Below are 12,922 nucleotides of genomic sequence, written 5' to 3'. Positions count from 1 at the left end.
CTAAAATAAAAAAGATTGATCATATCAATTATTGGTAAGGATGTGGAGCAAACTGGTATCCTCATCATACATTGGTGGTGGAAATGCAAAATGGTACAGCCATTTTGGAAAACAGTTGGCCAGTTTAAAAAAAATAAAGTTAAATATACACTTACCATATAACCTGACATACAATTTCTAATTATCCAAGATAAATGAAAATATTTGTCCCCACAAAGATCTGTACACAAATGTTCATAGCATCTTTATTCAGAATAGCCAGAAAGTGGAAACAAGACAAATATTTAGGGATTTGCGAATGGATACAAAGTGTAGTATATACATACAACGGAATACTCCGTAATAAAAAAGGAATGAACAGTTCCCATACATGCACAATACATCTCAACAACTTTATGCTAAGTGAAAGAAACACACAAAAAATGACATTCTATATGACTCCACTTACATGACATTCTACTAGAATATTTCTAGAAAGGGCAAATCTAGAAAGTGACAGAGAGTAGATCAGTGGTTGTCAGGGGCTGGGGTTGGGGAAAGCAATTAAAAGGAAAGGAGCTTAGCCCTAGCTGGTTAGGCTCAATGGATAAAGCATCCGCCCACGGACTGAAGGGTCCCGGGTTTGACTCCTGTCAAGGGCACATACCTAGATTGCAGGCTCCATCTGGCCTTGGTCACCCCTGGTTGGGTTGCAACCAATCCATGTGTCTCTCTCACCTCTCACATTGATATTTCTCTCTTTCCCACTCCCTTCTTCTCTCTTTCCCTCCCTCCCCCCCAAAAAAGGGAAAGGAGCATAGCCCAGCTGGTATGGCTCAGTGGTTGAGCATTGACCCAGGAACCAAGAGGTCACGGTTTGATGTCTAGTCAGGGCACATGCCAGGATTGCAGGCTTACTCCCCAATGGAGGATGTGCAGGAGGAAGCCAATCAACGATTCTCCTCATCACTGATGTTTATAATCCTCTCTCCCTCTCTCTCTCTGAAGTCAATAAAAACATTTTTTTTTTTTAAGGAAAGGAGCACAAAGGCACTTTTTTGGGGATGATAAAAACGTTTTATAACTTGGTTGTGATGATGGTGATTTGACTATGTACTTTTATGAAACCTTGCTGTACTATATACATAAATGATTAATTTATTGTACATAAATTTTTACCTCAATAATGCTGATTAAAGAAAAAATAAATCTTTCTTGATGACCTATTAATCCAGTATTTCCTAGAGACTTACTATTAAAAATAGTAGGGAATTTCACCTTTTAAAAAAACTCTTTAAAAAAACCCAAACTCTTGAGTGACTTCAGAATGAATAATAGTAGAATGATCAATAGTGGTTCAATAACTATTAAAAAAGTTACATGTATACTACTGTAAGATGTTAATAATACGGGAAATGGGATGTGGGTTATATGGGAACTCCCTGTAATATCTTTATTTTTTTGTAAATCTAAAACTGTTTTAAGAAAATAAGGTTGTTTTTTTAAAAAAAATGATAATTGGAAATGTTAACTACCTTATTTACAAGTCAGACCGCTACAGGAAAAGAAAGCTATAAAAACTTGGAAATCTTTCCCCAGAAAATTGGGCCTCAATTTGCTTCAAAGGCTAAACCTAGAATGTAGTTTGTCACTAGTTGGAAATGGGAAAACATTACTGAAATATTTGGAGATAAAACATTTAAGGAACAATATCCTTAAACTCAGAGAGACTGAAATCAGAATATAAAAGTTCCAAACTATGAAATTCTTTCATCCACATAAAGGTGTCCATTTACAGAAGCTTATCTTAGGGGCAAGTTCAACGTCTTTACTACTTTCTCTTTTAGAACAAATAATTTTTGTTAATGCCTGGGTGAATTGCACTGTAGATGTTTAAATTTTCCATCTCATTCTTTCCTTTTCAGTTCAGTGGAGTTGAAACATAAACAATAGGGGTGAATCTACCTCTGCCAACAGCTCTAGTAAAGCATTATGAGTTATTCTGGTGATGACCAATTTCATCAACATTCCTGTTAAAATCAACTCTGTGGCTAGGTATATAATGATCGATCCTTCAAGTAAGATCTATTAAATACATCTTTAGTTTATACTCTCCCACTTCTCCAAGATATTTATATTTGTTATTAGTTTGAGGTTCTGGGCACCCTACACATAGGAAAAAAACCTTACTAATAGGAAGCTGTGAATTTTTTCCCTGAATTCTTATTTAAAATAAAATTATACCACTAATATTTTTTAGTATTGCTTTATTAAGAAAATAAGGTCATTTGCACTGGAGACAATGGAGATAAAAATCAAAGCAGGATTAATTTTTATGAGACCCAACAGATATACAACAATCTATATATATAAAAGCCTAATATGCAAATTGTCCCCACAGGAGTTCAACCAGAAGACCGAGCACTCGCTATGATGTGTGCTGACCACAAGGGGGTGGCGAGGAACGAAGGAAGGCCCTGGTTGGCAGCCAGCAGCCAGGGAAGGGAGGCCCCGCCGGCAGCCGGAAGGCCCTGATTGGCTCTAATTGGCCCTGATCGCTGGCCAGGCCTAGGGACCCTACCTGTGCATGAATTTTGTGCACTGGGCCTCTAGTGATTTATAATAGTTAAAGAAATCTCCTAAGAGAATCAGCTCCATCTTGGCTGATTCTGTACTACACTAGCACAAAGTTTAATACTTAGTGATTAATACTTAATACTGCTCATTATCATTCAATAAAACACAACAGTTTTAGTTATTCCATTTTGAAACAAAGTATTAGGGTAAGTGTGTCAGAGAACACAACACACCAGAAGCACTTAACTCCAATTATCCATTAAGTAATTCTTGACTTTTGGGTTTGGAGCACTGAAGTCCCGACTGACAGTTTGATGGATTGCAAAAGTATAAAAGAGCCCAAAACACAATCTGAACAAATTTAAAAAGAAAAAAACAAACCAAAACTGGGACTTTCTAGAATGAAGGTATTCCCTAAGAGAAGTTTTTCTTTTTTAAATCCTCCCCCTCAATCCTAATCTAACTGGTATAATTCTCTTCACCTTTCTCCACATGCCTTTTTTCTTCTTTAAACTACCCTATGTAGAAACGTAATGTGTGTTTTTTTGGTTTTGCTTTGTTAATCTTCACCAGAGGATATTTTTTCCATTGCTCTTTAGAGTGTGGGAGGAAAGGAGGGAGGAAGGTAAGAGGGGGGAGCGAGGGAGGGGAGAGGAATGGAGGGAGTGGAGAGGGGGAGAAGGAGGGAGGGAGAGGGGGGGGGATGTGAGAGACACATTGATTGACCGGGAATAGAACCCGGACTCTGTAACCACTGAGTACACCAGCCAGGGCTGGTGATGTGTTTTTAGTTGATGCCTCAAACATTTTTTTGGCAGTTGCTAGTTAACAAAGTAGAAATTTTTAAAACAGTCCAAGACAGGAAAAACATGTACTACTTAATTAAATAAATTGTCACACGTTTCATATAAAGCATGAACAGGAACAAAAACTGTTACCCACAGGAAAAGGAAGCCAGATTTCAGATATCAAAAGTTAAATAGAAAAAATTAGTATATTTAATACGACTTAAAAGGCATGCTAATTCAAAGGCAAGTAAGATAAGAGACACAAGTCCAACTACATTTTCTCCCCCTTTCCCTTCTCACAAAAGTGGTCTTGAGAGCAAAATTTCTTTTTTTAATCCTAGGCTCCTTATTCTAGTGCTGTTTCAAAGAGAAGTCAAATAATACCATAATGAAGAAGTAGTATCAACCTCAGCCGGTTTTAAAGCTGTGTTTTAGCATAAGGTCCATGACCGGCCTACAGATACTCTGCCAGTTAGCAGCAGAATTAGGATCCAGATCTCCAACTGCCAGCCCCAGAGATCTGCCCACTATTTATGTATTCCACAAATATGTGCTGAGCACCTACTGTGTGCCTGGCACTATTTTGGGTGCTTAGGGTTCATCAGTGAGTAAATCAGACAAACATCCCTGCCCTGGGAGAGTTAACACTGTGATGCACACACGCCATATAAACCTTGGCAATAATATTATTATTACATCTTTATAGATAATCCTTTCCTTTATTGTAATTGTGTTTACAAAAAAGTACTTATCTCCGAACACACACCTGCTTCTATGTAAGTAAGTAATCTCTGTTTCAATGACACAACATCCCAGCCCTGGGGATTCCAAGACTGAAAATAGCCAAGCTCTTACAGAACCTTCTCCGGCTGGAAACTTCATTCAATGCCGGTTTCCTAAACTTAAAAGCACGGGGGTGGGGGGGGGGGGGGGATTTTTCTTTTCAAAGACGTGGAGGAACAGACCACACTTTCCATGCGGTCCTCCTACGCACGCAGTAGCTCCTCCACCTCGGCTCCTTCTCTTACTCCTCTCGCGCTGGGCTCCGCGCCTAAGCTACTCCCTTTACAATCTCACATTTTACCTCTAAAAGCCCGTTCTCAACAGTCCACCGGCGTCGCTGACATCCTTCCCTAACCGCCCCCCCCTCCCCGGCCCCGACACAATGTCTCAGTTGTCACTTTTGTACCAAAATAAGTTTGTCCCACATTTCCTAACAGGCATGTCCCAAATACAACAAACACCTTGCTTTCTCGCTTCAAGGAACTTTCCCTCCTGCCGTGTGATCCCCGGGAGAATTCCGGGGGGGCAGGGACAGGCGGGAAACCAAATTTGGAGAGAAGCTGCCTCTCACTCGCGGCTGGGGCTGGGGAGGCGAGAGGCGCCCAGCCCCCAAACCGAAGGAGGCTTCTGCACCGGCTCCACCCCGAGTGAGCGCCCCCCCTGTATTTTACACCTAGGACCTCGCCCACCTTACCCCAGCCCCGGCCCGGTTTTTCACAGCCACCCCTTCCGCAACACCTCCCGAGCTGCGGCCCGCTGTCTGGCCCTCCTCGTGCACAGCCCCAGGTCTCGGGGAGCCCACCCTTCCAAGGGACCCCACAGGTGCCACCGCCCACTCGCGCCTTCCCAATGCCGGGGCCCCCGCCCACCGGACCCACCCCGCCCTCCAACGGGATTCCCGTCCCCGGGCCCGCCCCCGCCGCTCCTCCTCCCGGACACACCGCCCTCCCAGCCCCAGACGTGGTCCTCGCCGGGGGCTCACTGGCCCGTCACCCCCTTTCCGTCAGCCCTCGGAGTCGGGAGTGGCCGCCCCGCTACCCCGGCAGACAGGCACGGTGCCCTCCGCTTCCTCTCAATTCCCTGACCCCTTCGCCTTTTCCTCTCTTAGGTCCCGGGTGGCGAGGTGCCGAGGCCCGGCCCACCGCCCGGCCCGCTTGTTTACTCACTCACCCTCCATCCCGAGCCGCAGGCCTTCGGTTGGACCCTTGCGGCGGGGCCCCCCCCCCGGGGAGGGGTCCTGTGTGGCGCTCTGTGGGGCCTGGGCATGGCACAGCCTTTCCTGGGGGGTAAATTCCGGGGCTTCCTTCCGAACGCGTCTTTATTTGGCCCCAACACCTGTCCTCTGGAGTCGAGGTGGCACAACCCCAGCCCGATGGTTTACAAAGTGGCACTATCAGGGGACAGGTTTTTTGGGAAATCTCGAGGAGACACTAGTATCTTCTTAAACACCTTATCCAGCGGTTGCACCATCCCCACGTCTCACTATCCGCGGTTCTCAACCTGTGGGTCGCGACCCCTTTGGCGGTTGAAAGACCCTTTCACAGGGTTCGCCCAAGACCATCCTGCATATCAGATATTTACATTATGATTCATAACAGTAGCAACATTATGTTATGAAGTAGCAACGAAAATAATTTTATGGTTGGGTCACAACATGAGGAACTGTATTTAAAGGGCCAGAAGGTTGAGAACCACTGCATTTGAAGCCAATCTGGAACCCCTTCATACCAAACCCTCACACCTACCAATACCCCCAAACACCCGCTTACAGACATTATTTATTCCTGCTTTATTTACACCTGACTTCTCTATTTCTGTCAAAAGTTTTCCTAATCCCTTAGTTTCAAATTAGCCTGTATCAAAAAGTATCTCTTTAGAAGATAACTATAGGTTACAAAGGTAACTTTACAGGAGAGAAATTTAGCAGACATCACCTTAACAAAGTGATCAAAGTTAGCATATTCTTTTTAGATTAGGCAGTTCTCAATATGATGCAATAAGAAGGGCACAAAACCACATCTGTAGTATTTTTTAATATATATTTTTATTGATTTCAGAGAGGAAGGGAGAGAAAAAGAAACATCAATGATGAGAGAGAATCATTGATTGACTGGCCCCTACTGGGGATTGGGCCCGCAACCCAGCATGTGCCCTGACTGGGAATGGAACCATGACCTCCTGGTTCATAGGTCGATGCTCAACCACTGAGCACACTGGCTGGGCTGTAGTATTCTTGAAAAAATGCATAAATTAAATCACAAGGATGTGTTAGAAAAATTCAAAATACAGAATAACTGGCCAGGATCTTCAAAAAATGTCAAGGCCATGCAAGAAAAAAAAAAAAAAAAGGTGAGAAACTGTCCCAGATTGGGAGAGACTGCTGAGACATGACAACTGAATGTAATGTGTGATCTGAAATTGAGTCCTGGTCCAGAGAAAGGACACAGTGGGACAATGAAATTAGAATACAGTCCATAAACTCGTTAATGGTATTTTATTCATCTTAATTCTTGGCTTTAGCAATTGTACTTCCTCAGCATTTGAGGAAGATGTCTGAAGGGTATACAGGAAGTCTCTACCTTTGCAACTCTTTTGTAAATCTGAAATTATTTCAAAACATAAAGTTAAAACAATTAAAACTTAAAATACAAAATAACATTATCTTAAATTTGTCTCCAAGTGTATAACTATAAAAGCTTGTAGTTTTTATTTTTTAAAATAATCTTCATAACAACTCTATGATGTAGGTAGGGAGGGCTTTAGTTTTATGCATGAGACTATTCTGGCATAAAGGAGTTAAAAGACTTGCCTTACACTGATGAAAAATTGCTCTGTGAGGTCTTAAACTCAGGTCTCAAGATTCCCAATTTAGTATTTTTTTTTTTTTTACTTTTATCAGAAACCTTGACTTTGCTGTTTTTCTCTTGCTTCTATCCAATTAACTACCAAATAAAGACAAAATTCCTTCATACTTGGTCATTTGCAATGATGTTCCTTTCCATTCCCAATACCTTCTAGATCAGTGCTTCTCAAACTTGACTCACATTGAAACAAATAACTGGGAACTTTAATAGCTGATGCCTATCTCCCACCTCCAGAGAGTCTGATTAATTGGTCTGAGGTAAGGTCTGGGCTTCACAAGTTCTAAGAGCATCCCAGGGGATTCCACTGTGTGACCAAGTTTGAGAACCATTACACTACAGAAAAAATTGTTTAGCCCTGGCCAGTTTAGCCCTAGCCTGATAGAGCGTCGGCCTACAGCCTGAAGGGTCCTGGGTTCGATTCCGGTCAAGGGCACATGCCCAGGTTGCAGGCTCAATCCCTAGTGGAGGGTTGGGGGTGCAGGAGACAGCTGATCAATGATTGTCTCTCATCATTGATGTTTCTATCTCTCTCCCTCTCCCTTTCTCTCTAAAATCAATAAAAATATATATTTTTAAATTGTTTAGCCCTAGCAGGTTTGGCTCAGTGGATAGAGCCAGCCTGCAGACTGAAGGGTCCCAGGTTTGATTCTGATCAAGGGCACATACCTCAGTTGCGGCTCAATCCCTGGCCTTGGTCAGGGTGCATGTGCAATGTTTCTCTCTCACATCCATATTTCTCTCTCTCTGTCTCTCCCTCTCCCATCCACGTCTCTAAAAATCAATGGAAAAACATCCTCAGATGAGGATTAAACAATTTTTTTTTTGTTAAAAAAAAAAGAATGTGGGTTATCTAAGGAGAGATGTTCCGAAAATCTGATTGTCAAGACTGATACTGGAGAGGAATTTGGGAGCCATCAACATATGGATGGTTACTAACATCATGGGAGTGGACACATTGCTTTAGGAGAGTCTGCCAAGGAGATACAAAGAAATTTTGCAATAACAAAGCAAATACGGTTACAGAAATATTTTGAGGTTGGAAAAGAAGGAAGGTGAGGGAATTTATGTCAAAGTTGTAGATCAGAGTTCTGCAGCGCAGCTCAAGCTCCACCTCCTCATTAAGCCTTCCAGCCCTCCTGGATCTCTCCTGCTGCAACTCCAGTACCACTTTTTAAAAATATTTTTAATTGATTTTTTTTTAAGAGAGAGAAGAAAGGAGAGGGAGAGAGAAAGAAAAACATCGATGTGAGAGTGGAACATCATGTGAGAGCAGAGCATCGGCCGCACACCCCCCACCGGGGAGCAATCCCTAAACCCAGGCCTGTGCCCGACCCAAAATCGAACCAGCAACCTTTTGATGCACTGGAGGACACCCAACAAGTTGAGCCACACTGGCCAGGGCCCCAGTATCACTTTTATACTCACTATCTCACTGTGTATCTTTTTCATATCCACAGCGATACTTGGCCTAGGACTAAACCCAGGGTTTAGTAATCCTTGTTCACTGGAGGATTATAAAAACAACTTTCCACATCACCAACAAGCATGGGGTTCTTGGGGAAAATTTGTCTGCCAATTGGTTCCTCCTCATTGTGATGGAAGAGAATTTTCCCTGAGACCAGCCTCCTTCTTAGCTGACTGTGGTTCATGAGAAACTATCAGCCAATCTTTGTTTGGCCCGCTCTTCTTTGACAACTTTTTCTTTTCCAACCCTTCAGGTCTTTGTCCTATAAATTCGTGGAAAAACTGTTGGCAAGTGGTCAGCAATTGGACCTTTGAAAAACAGTACCATTACCCCTGCCCCACTCCTCCCAGCCCCACCCCCAGGCAGTGAATAAGAAAAAGGAATAACTGTGTCACTCCTGGCTTCTAGTTGCTCATCTTGCTCTTAAGTTGGAGGCCTTTGGGGCTGAAAGAAATTGGACAAAGTGTGCTGAGTAGCCTAATAGAGTGATTCTTTTTCTGAAAAGTCCCTATTGCGGAAAAATAAAATTACGTGTTTAATTTCTGAAACCTGATGCCTGATTTGCCTTGGCAGCCATTCTCCTGGGCTTGGCCGAGAGTCCGGCAACACTACTACACTGATTAATACCAGCTCAACTTGCTCCCTGGAGAAGAAGAGCATTATTTACTTGACCGTTTTCTTAAATCCTTTTTAATTTATGTGTATTTTAGCACGCTCTTATTGGCTTCAACATGCTGTAACTCTGACTACTGGCCCCAGTGAAGCCTTAGAAAAGACTGTTCTGCTCTGTGCACTCACATCCCACAAAACAAGATTTTGTCCTACCCAGTGATTAGAAACAATAGGTCACGTTCTGTTCCTTCTGGGGTGGGCAGGTTCTAAGTATACTTTTGTGCCCTGCTGGTCTTCAGGCCACCGATAGAAAGGGAAGGAGATAATGTTTCCCAGAATTCAAAAAGAACTGTCTGCACTATTCTTTCCTCCCTCGAAACCTTCCTCCCTTCCTTCCAGCCCCCTTTGGATGGTGACCCCTTGACTCATTCGGCCCCTCCCTTGCAAAGCCCACAGGGATATCAGATAGCATTTCTCGGAGGGGATGCAGAGGACTAAGGAAAGGTTGGGCCCCAGACAGTCCCTGACAGGGAAGCGTAAACACAGCTGTGGAGATGGGAGCAAACCGTCCTCCCTCCCCCAGTTCCCACCCAGAAGCAGGGAAAGGCCACCCTGCTGTGGGGAAATAAACAACAAAACAAAGCAAAGCACAATCTAAAAGCCTACATGAAGGTCACCAGAAATGGGGCTGCTGCCCAGGCCTTGGTGGGGCCAGTTCCAGTGCCAGACCCCTCCCTGAACACTTAGAGGCAAAGGCAGCTCCAAAGCCAGTGGAGGCCTGGACATTACTGAGCCTGGAAGCCTGGCTCCGTTTTTGTTTTGTTTTTTTAATATATTTTATTGATTTTTTACAGAGAGGAAGGGAGAGGGATAGAGAGTTAGAAACACCGATGAGAGAGATCGATCAGCTGCCTCTTGCACGTCCCGCAGTGGGGACGTGCCCGCAACCAAGGTACATGCCCTTGACCAGAATCAAACCTGGGACCCTTCAGTCCGCAGGCCGACGCTCCCTCCACTGAGCGGTTCCGCCTGGCTCCAGTTTTTGAAGCTGCTCCTCTCCCGGACACTTTGTCCTCGAATCTCAAAAACCTAGCCCCCAGGTACTTAGCTCCTGACCCCTTGTTGCTTAGCGATCATAATAACGCATTCAATTCAGCAAGTAAGAACAGGTCCACAATAAACCATTGTGGCTGTTATAAGTTTAAACTCTGAGCCTCCAAGCCAAAATATTAGAAAGGGCCTCCTTAGCCTTCGTTAATTACAAAATAAATTATTCCACTAGGAAGGAACTTCCTCTTTGGGGAATTAGTTAGGTGGGATCTGTGCCTTGTTTTGCACACACTCTCAAAGCTCCAACCCCACAGCTAGGGTGGTGCTGCCCATTCTCCCTCTCTCAGCATAGTTAATGGCCGGGCCTTGATCCCACAGGACACGCCTTTGGCACAGCACTGCCTTGGAAGTCGCCCTGATTGGGTGGATAGCTAATGAGCTGTGCTTCCTTTCTGGCCATCAGGCTCCTCAACTATAAAACTGCAGAACTAGAAAAATAATAATAGCCTTCAAATACTGACCATTCGTTAGGTGCTATACTAAGTGCTTTACAATTGGTCATCTCATTTCATATGAAGTCAGTAAGAGTCTCATCTTCATTTTTACAGCTGAGAAAACTAGGGCCTGAAGGGATTTTGGAACTTGCCCCAAATCACCCAGTTGGTAAGTGGCGTGGCCAAGATTTGAGCCCAGTCATTCTGACCCCCTAAACCCATGCTCTGAACCACTTCACTCTACCTCTTCCTTTCGCTGAGGTCTTCTAGCTCTGACATTATGATTCTGGACTCTCTCCATGGCTTTCTGCTCTCACCAGTGGCTCCAGAAAGAGAAATGTGTTTGGGACTCGACTCTGCAAGTCCAGAGAAAAGCAACTCCTGAAAGGCAGGGGCTCCTTACTTCCTCTGTACTGGAGATGCCAATCAAAGTTGGACACTCCATATCAGCAGCGAACAGCCTGTGTGGAAGACAAACAAATCCTAGCCAGACAGGAAAAGGGAGTGCCCCTTGGTTCTCTGACTTCCCCTGCTCTCTTCCCTGGCTTATCAGCAGGGTCCCATACTTCTGATGATTTGGCCCTTTGAACCCAAAGGATGGGATAGCAGGCTACGAAAACGCTGGAAGGCTATGAAACTGGAAGGATCCCAGAATATCTTGGAAATATAGTTGTCATAACTGCATGTGTTGTATACATCATGATAGTGTGAACTCCGAAAAAAAAACGACACCTACTAAGAAAGACTCCTGGTAGTTAATTGGGCTCAAATGAAAAAAGCAGAAAAAGAAAGAAAGGAAGAAGAAAGAAAGAAAGAAAGAAAGAAAGAAAGAAAGAAAGAAAGAAAGAAAGAAAGAGAGAAAGAGAGAAAGGAAGAAAGAAAGGAAGGAAGGAAGGAAGGAAGGAAGGAAGGAAGGAAGGAAGGAAGGAAAGAAAGAAAGAAGAAAGGAAGAAAGAAAGAAAGAAAGAAAGAAAGAAAGAAAGAAAGAAAGAAAGAAAGAAAGAAAGAAAGAAAGAAAGAAAGAAACCCAGAGCCTAGCAGCCATTTCTGCACAGGGTCCTCTGTGCAAAACTGCCTGCATGATGTTTCTGCCAGCTGAGCCAACCCTTACTGGTACAAAGGTTTCCTGAAGTCCTATTCCAATCAATAGGACTGAGGCTTTCCCCATCCAAGTGGAGCTCTGATCAATCAGAATGGCTCTATTCTGACCACTCAGGACAGTGCCTTTGGACCAATCAAACTGTGAGGACTTGGCATCCTCATTTGCATGAGGAGAAACCAATCAGGGACCAGTGGCCAGGACTTCTGCCTCTACAAACCAGCTCCCCTCTGGCTCGATATAGCACTTCCCATGGAAGACTGCTTCTTCTTGGCTAAAGCTGAGCAGACCGTGGAGTGGGGCTGCCTAGCTGAAGAGGGACCTGGCCCCTAGGCAGCCTCACTGTGGGGATATATTATTGTTGAGCCATTTGCATTAAGTAAAGTTTCCTTCTTCAATGAAGCCCAATTGAAGAGTCCTGTTGGTGTTGAGTTGGAGCCAGCACCAGGTTGATAATAGTTAACTGCCATTTATCACATGCTTACCAGCTCCAGGCATTGAACCAAATGCTTTACATGAATTATCGCTACTGCTCAGTGAGATGCACACTAGTAGCCCCATTTTTGCAGATAAGAAAGCAAGTTCAGAGAAGTTAAGTAATTGCACAAGGTCACATACAGATAAATCAGTGATGGTGCTAGGATTCAAACTCAAGTTGTTCTAACTCTGTTGTGTATGCTTTTAACCACTAAGCCAATAGGAATAATAATAATATACATTGACTATGGGCCAAGTGCTTTGAATCTTATCATTTATAGATATTATTACCCTCATTTTAGAGACAAGGAAAGTATTGCCTTGTTTAGTACTTCTTATGCTCACATTACAAACACTACACATGTTAAAACACACATAAACTATTAGTGTCATATTTGCTTAACATATATTGGATCCTTGTTAAGATCTAGAAAAATGATTGTTTCATAATGTCATGAACTTTTTTCATTGTCCATCTAATGCAGTGATTTTCAACCTTTTTCATCTTATGGCACACATAAACTAATTACTAAAATTCTGCAGCACACCAAAAATATATTTTTTTGCCAATCTGACAAATAAAGGTATAATTTTAATTGATTTACCAAAAAAATAATAATAGTAATTACTTATCCTTTTTGTTCCAAAGTGACTTTTTAAAAAAAATCAGGCTCCTATACTTTTATATAAGGATTTCTGGTAACAAGAATTAACCAATCTTCCCTAGCTGGTTT

The sequence above is a fragment of the Myotis lucifugus genome, unplaced genomic scaffold (assembly GCF_000147115.1).
Source record: "Myotis lucifugus unplaced genomic scaffold, Myoluc2.0 scaffold_100, whole genome shotgun sequence".
In the NCBI taxonomy this organism is placed as follows: domain Eukaryota; kingdom Metazoa; phylum Chordata; class Mammalia; order Chiroptera; family Vespertilionidae; genus Myotis; species Myotis lucifugus.
Note: the sequence above shows the minus strand (reverse complement) of the source record.